Source organism: Pagrus major, chromosome 16 (genome assembly GCF_040436345.1).
Source record: "Pagrus major chromosome 16, Pma_NU_1.0".
Lineage (NCBI taxonomy): Eukaryota > Metazoa > Chordata > Actinopteri > Spariformes > Sparidae > Pagrus > Pagrus major.
Genome location: NC_133230.1, coordinates 1,160,841 through 1,168,340, shown reverse-complemented (window position 1 = coordinate 1,168,340; position 7,500 = coordinate 1,160,841).

Sequence of the window (7,500 nt, the reverse complement as noted above, 5' to 3'; positions counted from 1 at the left end):
CTAGCAACGAAAGTAATCAGATAAATGTAGTGAAGTGGAAGAATGAAGCAGCAGAAAACAACTTTTACTCGTACTTTATAAGTACTACCATGTCTTTACTTTGACTCAAGTATGACTTCAGCATATTTACAACACTAATTAGAGTAGTTGAGTAAATGTACTTAGTTACATTCCACCACTGAAATAACAGACATAAATAACTACGACTCACTGAAATGCTTTAAACTTTAAATTAAACTTCCTTCTTAGATTTGAGTCGAGACTCAAAGTAGAAACGTTTGATTTGATTATGAGGATCAGTTTCTATTCAAATGTGTCAATAATCAATGACTGTTATTGATCGATGATCAGGAGCCAGCTGTGCACATACTGCTGGTGTTTGTGTCACTCCTGTGGAAGAATCTCGCCATCGTTCTTCAGCTTCTCACCGACACACAAAGCAGACAAAACACACACACACACACACGCACACACACACACACTCACTCACACACACACACACTCACACACTGAGGGCTGAACGAGGTACATTCACAGGAGAGAGAAAGAAAGAAAGGAAGAAGGAGGGGGGACTTTTAGCCAAGAGGTCGGAGGTCAGGGGCCCTTAAACCAACACTTTGGCCCTCTAAAGCTCACAGCAATTACCTCTCACACACACACTCACACACACACTCACACACACACTGGGTTAGAATAGACCCGATTCAAGCAGCAGCACCAATTAATGGTGGTGGAAGTGGCTGAAAGAGAGAGAAGAGGCCACGGACACAATCGCGGTCAGTCACTGAGGGGCCCCGGACCCTCGCCGCTCGCACAGAAAAGACGACGAGGACGAATTTAAGAGTGTAAATTAACTCTGGTTTTCTGTCCTCGTCTCTCTCTGCCGGAGCGAGTCGCCGTCTTTTCAGAACGATAATGAGGCCGGCGTCTTTACGCCGCCGATCAGCCCGCACAATGCCACACGTCCACGCCATGTGACACGCTCGTCTCACCTTCGCCGCGCTAACCGTCAGTAATTGGCTGCTTTGCATACAGGAGCGCGGTGATCGCACACGGCTGGATGTTTTAACGGGAAGCTGCTGCTCAGGAGACACAGAGACGCCAAACATCACAGAACAACACAACTATTTATATTTTCATTACTGTTGCAGGTCTGATCCTTCTGATCATCGTTCTGATCGTTCTGATCCTTCTGATCATCGTTCTTCAGTCTTCAGATTGATTCACGTCCGTCCAGCCGACATTTAGTTTCACTTTATCTCATGAAAATCAACTTGCAGAGACTAAAGATTAACATATGATGTAATACGAGTAAGATTACTTCCTGCTCCCCAGAGGATGAACCCTTCAGATTTAAATGCCTCCATGACCTTTACTCTACAGCGCCACCCTCAGGACAAACATGGTCACCTGCAGCTCAGGTGAGACAAACACCTGCAGGTCAGCGGTCCAGTTGAGTTAAGGATCCGTCAACACCGAGCAGCTGGACTGTTGTTGAAGGAGGTGTCATGGCCGCCACCAGCGCCTGACACAAAGATGCTCTGAAGTGACATCACAGTTTGATAGTGTAAACACAGAAGTATCGGCTGCAGTGATTGGTCAAAATCCATCTGCTGTGACAATCTGTCCAAATCTGTTACAGTTAAAGAGACGGAGGGAAGACGAGGAAAGAGGAGGCAAGAGTGTAGTAGTGAAGGAAAAGAGGAGAGGAGAGGAGAGGAGAGGAGGAGAGGAGACGAGAGGAGACGAGACGAGAGGAGAGGAGAGGAGAGGAGAGGAGACGAGAGGAGACGAGAGGAGAGGAGAGGAGAGGAGACGAGAGGAGACGAGACGAGAGGAGAGGAGACGAGAGGAGACGAGAGGAGAGGAGAGGAGAGGAGACGAGAGGAGACGAGAGGAGACGAGAGGCGACGAGAGGAGAGGAGAGGAGAGGAGAGGAGAGGAGAGGAGAGGAGAGGAGAGGAGAGGAGAGGAGACGAGAGGAGACGAGAGGAGAGGAGAGGAGACGAGAGGAGACGAGAGGAGACGAGAGGAGACGAGAGGAGACGACCACATAAGGAAAGGAAAGAAGAGAAGTGTGGAGCAGATAGTGAACAAAAGAGGAGATGGGAACAAACGGAAAAAGAGGATTAGATAAAGGAAAAGAAAAGGAAAATGCTTTAAAAGGAAGGATAGGATGTAGTGGGACAGGAAAAAGGAAGTGGTGAAGGAGGAAAGGAAAGGAGAAGAAAACAAGGCAACAAACTGAAACCGTTCAAATCTGTGTGAAGTAACCGAGTATTCAAGTATCAGAAGTAAAAGCTTTTGTATAAAGAATAAATCCTCCGTTTAAGATTTTATTAAGAGTGTTTCTAGAGGAATTATGGGAAATGGAGGCTGGTGTGGGCCCTATGTGTGTGTGTGTGTGTGTGTGTGTGTGTGTGTGTGTGTGTGTGTGTGTGTGTGTGTGTGTGTGTGTGTGTGTGTATTCATAGTATTCATACACACAACCTGCTGCCTCCATGTGTTCATTCACACAGACGTACGTCGATGTATATGCATGCATTTTACACATTCACACACTTATATATGCACAGAGCTGGTGTGTGTGTGTGTGCGTGTGTGTGTGTGTGTGTGTGTGTGTGTGTGTGTGTGTGTGTGTGTGTGTGTGTGTCGGGTGTGTTAATGTATGCATGTGACTTCTGTCTGTGTGTAACTTCACATTTACACTCTAACACACTTTATTCTGAAGCTGCGTCAGGTTCAGTAACAGATACAAGGAAACACAAAGCTTTTATTTTAGCGGGTGGTCCACTTCCTGCTCCAGTGTTTGGTGTTTTTGGTGCCGGATTGTTCTGGTTCTGGTTCTGCATGTCGGGTGACTTTGGTGCTAACACGTTAGCATGAACTCTGAAGAGTGCTAATCGTGTCACAGCGCTGTTCACACCGAGGCTCAGTGATGATGAGATCTTTATCTCATAACTGTGAGAGGAGGAAGATGTGATTAGCAGCCGCCTCAGGACCGTGATGACACTTCCTGATTTAATTTGCCTTAATTTCATGCTTGGTTGGAGACGTCAGGCCGTGGCTCGCTGAACTCTGGAGGAGAAGAATAATAGATTTAAAACCTGAGGCCAAACTTTATCTCCAGGTCCATGTTTTAAAACTACTGTACTGTAAACGAGTTCAGAGCTGAAGCTGCTCGCTGCTACAAAAGGTTTAAGTTGGCACCGTTCTGACCAGTGATCACATATTAAATATAAAACATGAAGAATACAGACTTCTGGTTCTTGCTAATGCAGACAGACCTGCATGAGTGAAGGTGTTCCAGTTTGTTCACGTGTGAAGACTATCTTGCTGAACAACACGTGTCGTGAACTTGTGTTTGTCACAGAGCTGAACATTCTCAGGCTTCTTGTGGAGCGAGCAGGATGTATCACGAGGTACGAGACATGAAACACGACGCAGCGTGAGTGTAGAGTAAAAGTATTTTGTGCCGGTGCTGTGAGAACAACTCGTCCTGCTGCTCGTGCTGATGTCTTCGGTGCAGGACGTGTGTTGTGGTTGTCAAACAGAACTCAGCTGATGGATCGGTCTTAATATTTACTGACCACCTTTAATCACCAGCTCTAAATGAGACACAGTCGCCTGCCTGTTGGTAATCACTCTTCCTCTCCGCTTCGTATTGTCGCTGGTGTAAAGTTGGGCGCGGGGAGCGCTCGACCTCCGGCTGATCCCGCCGAGCTCCGAGTGTTTGGAGTCAAACTTCAGCTCCGTCTGATCTATCGGCCGCAGTGTTTAGGACCAAACCTTCACCGACTCACTCAGCACACACACAATGGATCACACACCGGGGACGGAGTGTATGTGAGCGTGTGTGTGTGTGTGTGTGTGTGTGTGTGTGTGTGTGTTGACCATATTCCTCGTCTCCATCAGCAGCCAATTGGTCAGCTCATTAGAGGATCATACATCAGGGCCGGCCTGACCTCGTCCTCACTCTCTTCCCCTGATTCACAGTTTGGATCCACATTTTTAGACTCCGTCTCATTTTAGAACAAACGAGTCTCCTTCTGTGGGATTTAGAGGACGAGACTTCAGTTTCTCGGCTGTTTTTACTCAGTTTTATTTACCTCTAAACTTCTGAGGCGTTCATAAACATGCAGCTGATTATCGTCGCTGCTGATAACTGAAGTCAAAACAGTGGAGAAGCCGCTCAGAGAAGCTGCTGCTGGGGCCACAGGGTAGCTTCAGTCAGGAGCTTTGAGTTCCCCACAGCAGACAGTAAGATTCAGTCTTTACCTCCATGTTTCCTGGTGATGTTGGGAAGGCAGCGTGCGATGACGCCTAATAAAAATAATTCCCCTTAAAAAAGACGCTCCTCACATGTGCAGAACTTGGAAACATCATGTTTTTATGTTTTCTTCAGTGTCACAGTGATCCAGTGACGGTTGTCTGTACATCCACAGGTTCACTGCTAACAGGAAGTGCTAACAGCTGATTCAGCAAAGTTTTAATGGACTTGCCGTCAGCATGGAGGGACGAGATGATGACTGTGTTTACTTTGTTGGGTGAACTGTTCCTTTAAAATGGAAGTAATGATACCACACTGTGAAAGAACAGCAACAGAGTCTTAGTAAATCTTCACAGCCATGAAATGTTTGTTTAATTTATAACAAAACATCAGATTTTATAAGTAAAAAGGAAACATATGTTCCCTCTGATGTGGTGGAACAGAAGCAGAAAGCTGCTTGAGAAGAAAAGACTCGAGTATAAAAACCTTCAGTAAACGACGAACCTGCGTTTCCTCAGACGATCAGAAACCTGTAAACTGTTAGAAACATGTAAGTGTTTTCTGTAAATATCACTGATGTGAATATAAATTCATTCTGACTCGATGTCAACATCACACCCAGAGGACTCATTTACATGTAAGATATGACTCTGACTCTTCGGCGAGATGATTTCTGAGACTTATTCTGAAAACATCAACATGCAACACTCCTCAGGTCTCAGTGCTGCAGCCTCGATGCTCTGAGCGACACAGCTGCTGTTTCCATGTAAATGTTGTGCAGATTTGACCCAAAACTCCACAAACTGGTGTAAAATGTAAATCAGTGTTTCTACAAACGAATGCGATGTGAAAGTTCTCGAGTGAACGTGAAGAGACGACGTGACGAGAGGTCGAAAACTCGGTCGTGTCATGAATTCATTTATTTCAGCTTTCTGTGATGGACTGGAGAGCAGAAATGATCCGACGCTGCATCGTCACTGCTGAGAATAAAGAGAGCCGGTTACATAACATCATCTTTATTCTAACATCATCTCCACCAGCTTTTATCACGTCTTCTTTTTCTTTTCATCAGTACGAGAACCGCAGCAGAGACAGACAGAGAAATCAGACGTTCATCGTCAATCTGTTGGTTCATCAACCAAACACCTGCAGAAGTCGTCAGTTTTCACCTGTCAGCTGTTCCTGTTGTTTACAGTATTCACTGTTTTGATCATCACCTCACGTTACCCAGTTTCTCAGTGTAGCGCTAACGTTAGCCTGATTTCAGAGCTGCCAGTAATGAAAGAGACAGACGTACACTGTCTGAGTGTAAGTAGTAAAGCTCCAGTGTTATCGCTCAATCATCTTGGTGGTGATTTTCTTCATTTTAGCAGAAAGCTAGGTTAGCTGAGTGGCTATCGCTAGTAAGATTAGTATCAAAACAAGCTGCAGTAAACAGACGTGCAGTTCGGCGCCGATAGCTTGTCTGCAGCTGCATGACCCTGATGTGAGGGGCAGGAAGTGACACCTTGAGTTTGGCATCACATCCATCACCATCTGGTAGTGACCTGTCAGTCACAAGGTAGCCACGCCCCCTAAAGCTTCCCCTGCTTTATCGTCTATTTGTCTTCAAACCGGACCGTGATTTACAAAATGAACATCATCAGAAGACTCGAGGCTGCAGACTGAGACCCTGAACTCATCAGGACACTGTTGTCGTGAGAAGTCGGGTCGATGTGGAAAAAGAAAGAATGCAGGTTCTAAGGCACATGTTTTATTTTTGGTCCGACCCAACTGTTAGTGGTCGAGTTGCATCGTGGGTAATGTAGGCGCCAGGTTCTGAAGGTATCTCTGATGAATCTCTGATGAATCTGGTGACAAAATTCTCTTTTTTAAAGATCCAAACCTGTGTGAAAACAGACAAAATGCTGCTGTGTAAAAACAACCAAACATCCTTCTGATTCTGATTCTGAGGCTCATTAGAGCTCAACAAAGACTAACTTCCACTGCAAGCCCTGTTTTCTGTCACTGCACACACACACACACACACACACACACACATATATATATATCTCCTCCAAAATACAGCCACTTAACTCACCCTGACAGTCCCCCTCCAGTCCCGCTGCTGTTGCTATTGTCCTAATACTCACAAGCCAATTTCAGCAAACCCAGTTAACAGCCTGCAGAACTTCGCTGAGCTGATAGACTGACAGCTCTCTGACAAAAGGCACACAGGAGAAATTCCCCCGCCGCTAATATCTGCTGTCAGCCCGGACGCATCTAAAACGCCACTAATGCGTCGCCCCTCTGCCGCCGTGCCCCCACCAACCACCACCCCCACCACCTCGCTGCAGCCGACAGAGGAGAAAGGGAGAGTGATATGAATACTCTGAGCATAACAATGCTGCAGAAGAAAAAACTCTGCTCTCTAATGGCGCCGGCAAATAGCGAAACATATTTAGTCTGACAAAAGGGGCTTCTGTGCGACGGGATGTTCAATCTTCCAGGTGTCAGTGCCTTCACACAGGAGGGGAAATGGGTGCCAGACAGAGAGACATCCAAACCCCAGAAGTGCATCCTAAGTAGGCGTCGTGTCGCAGAGAGCCGCCTGACGGTGATAGCAGCATGATGATGATGATGATGATGATGATGATGATGATGATGATGATGATGATGATAGTGCTGCCACTTGGCCTTGATGGGACACCGTTTTTGTCGCCACGCAAACAGTTTGTGTCACTGCTTCCTCTGTTTGGCTGCGTCTTGGAAAACAAAAGGGGTGTTTTATTGTGGCGGGGTTCGCTGGAGCTGGTTTCTCTCAGTTTAATGTCACGTTTACTGACTGAGTCGAGTCGCCGGGCGCAGTTTGTCCAGAACGTTCAGCTGAGAGGTCAAAATGTCCCCGAGCAGCTGATGTTAGCGGTCCGAACAGTCCGAAAGGTTGTACGAAGAGTTTAATTCGCTCTTTGACTCCAGAGCAGCAGCGTTTGTCTGTAACGGAGGTAATGTTCTGTTTCTCTAACCCAGCAGGTGGCCTCCCGCAGAAAAGGCCCAGCGTCTCCAACACACCGAGGGCTTCAAGTTGAAAATCTCTCAACCCCTCAGAAAGTTACTTGGTGACATCACTGTGGCTCTTTTTTCTTTCTCCTGGCCGAGACGATGATATTCACCTAGTTTTATTTGGACTCAGTCGGACGCACACCGTCCTGCTGCCACAGAAACTCACTACAGCTAAAATAAATGTGGAT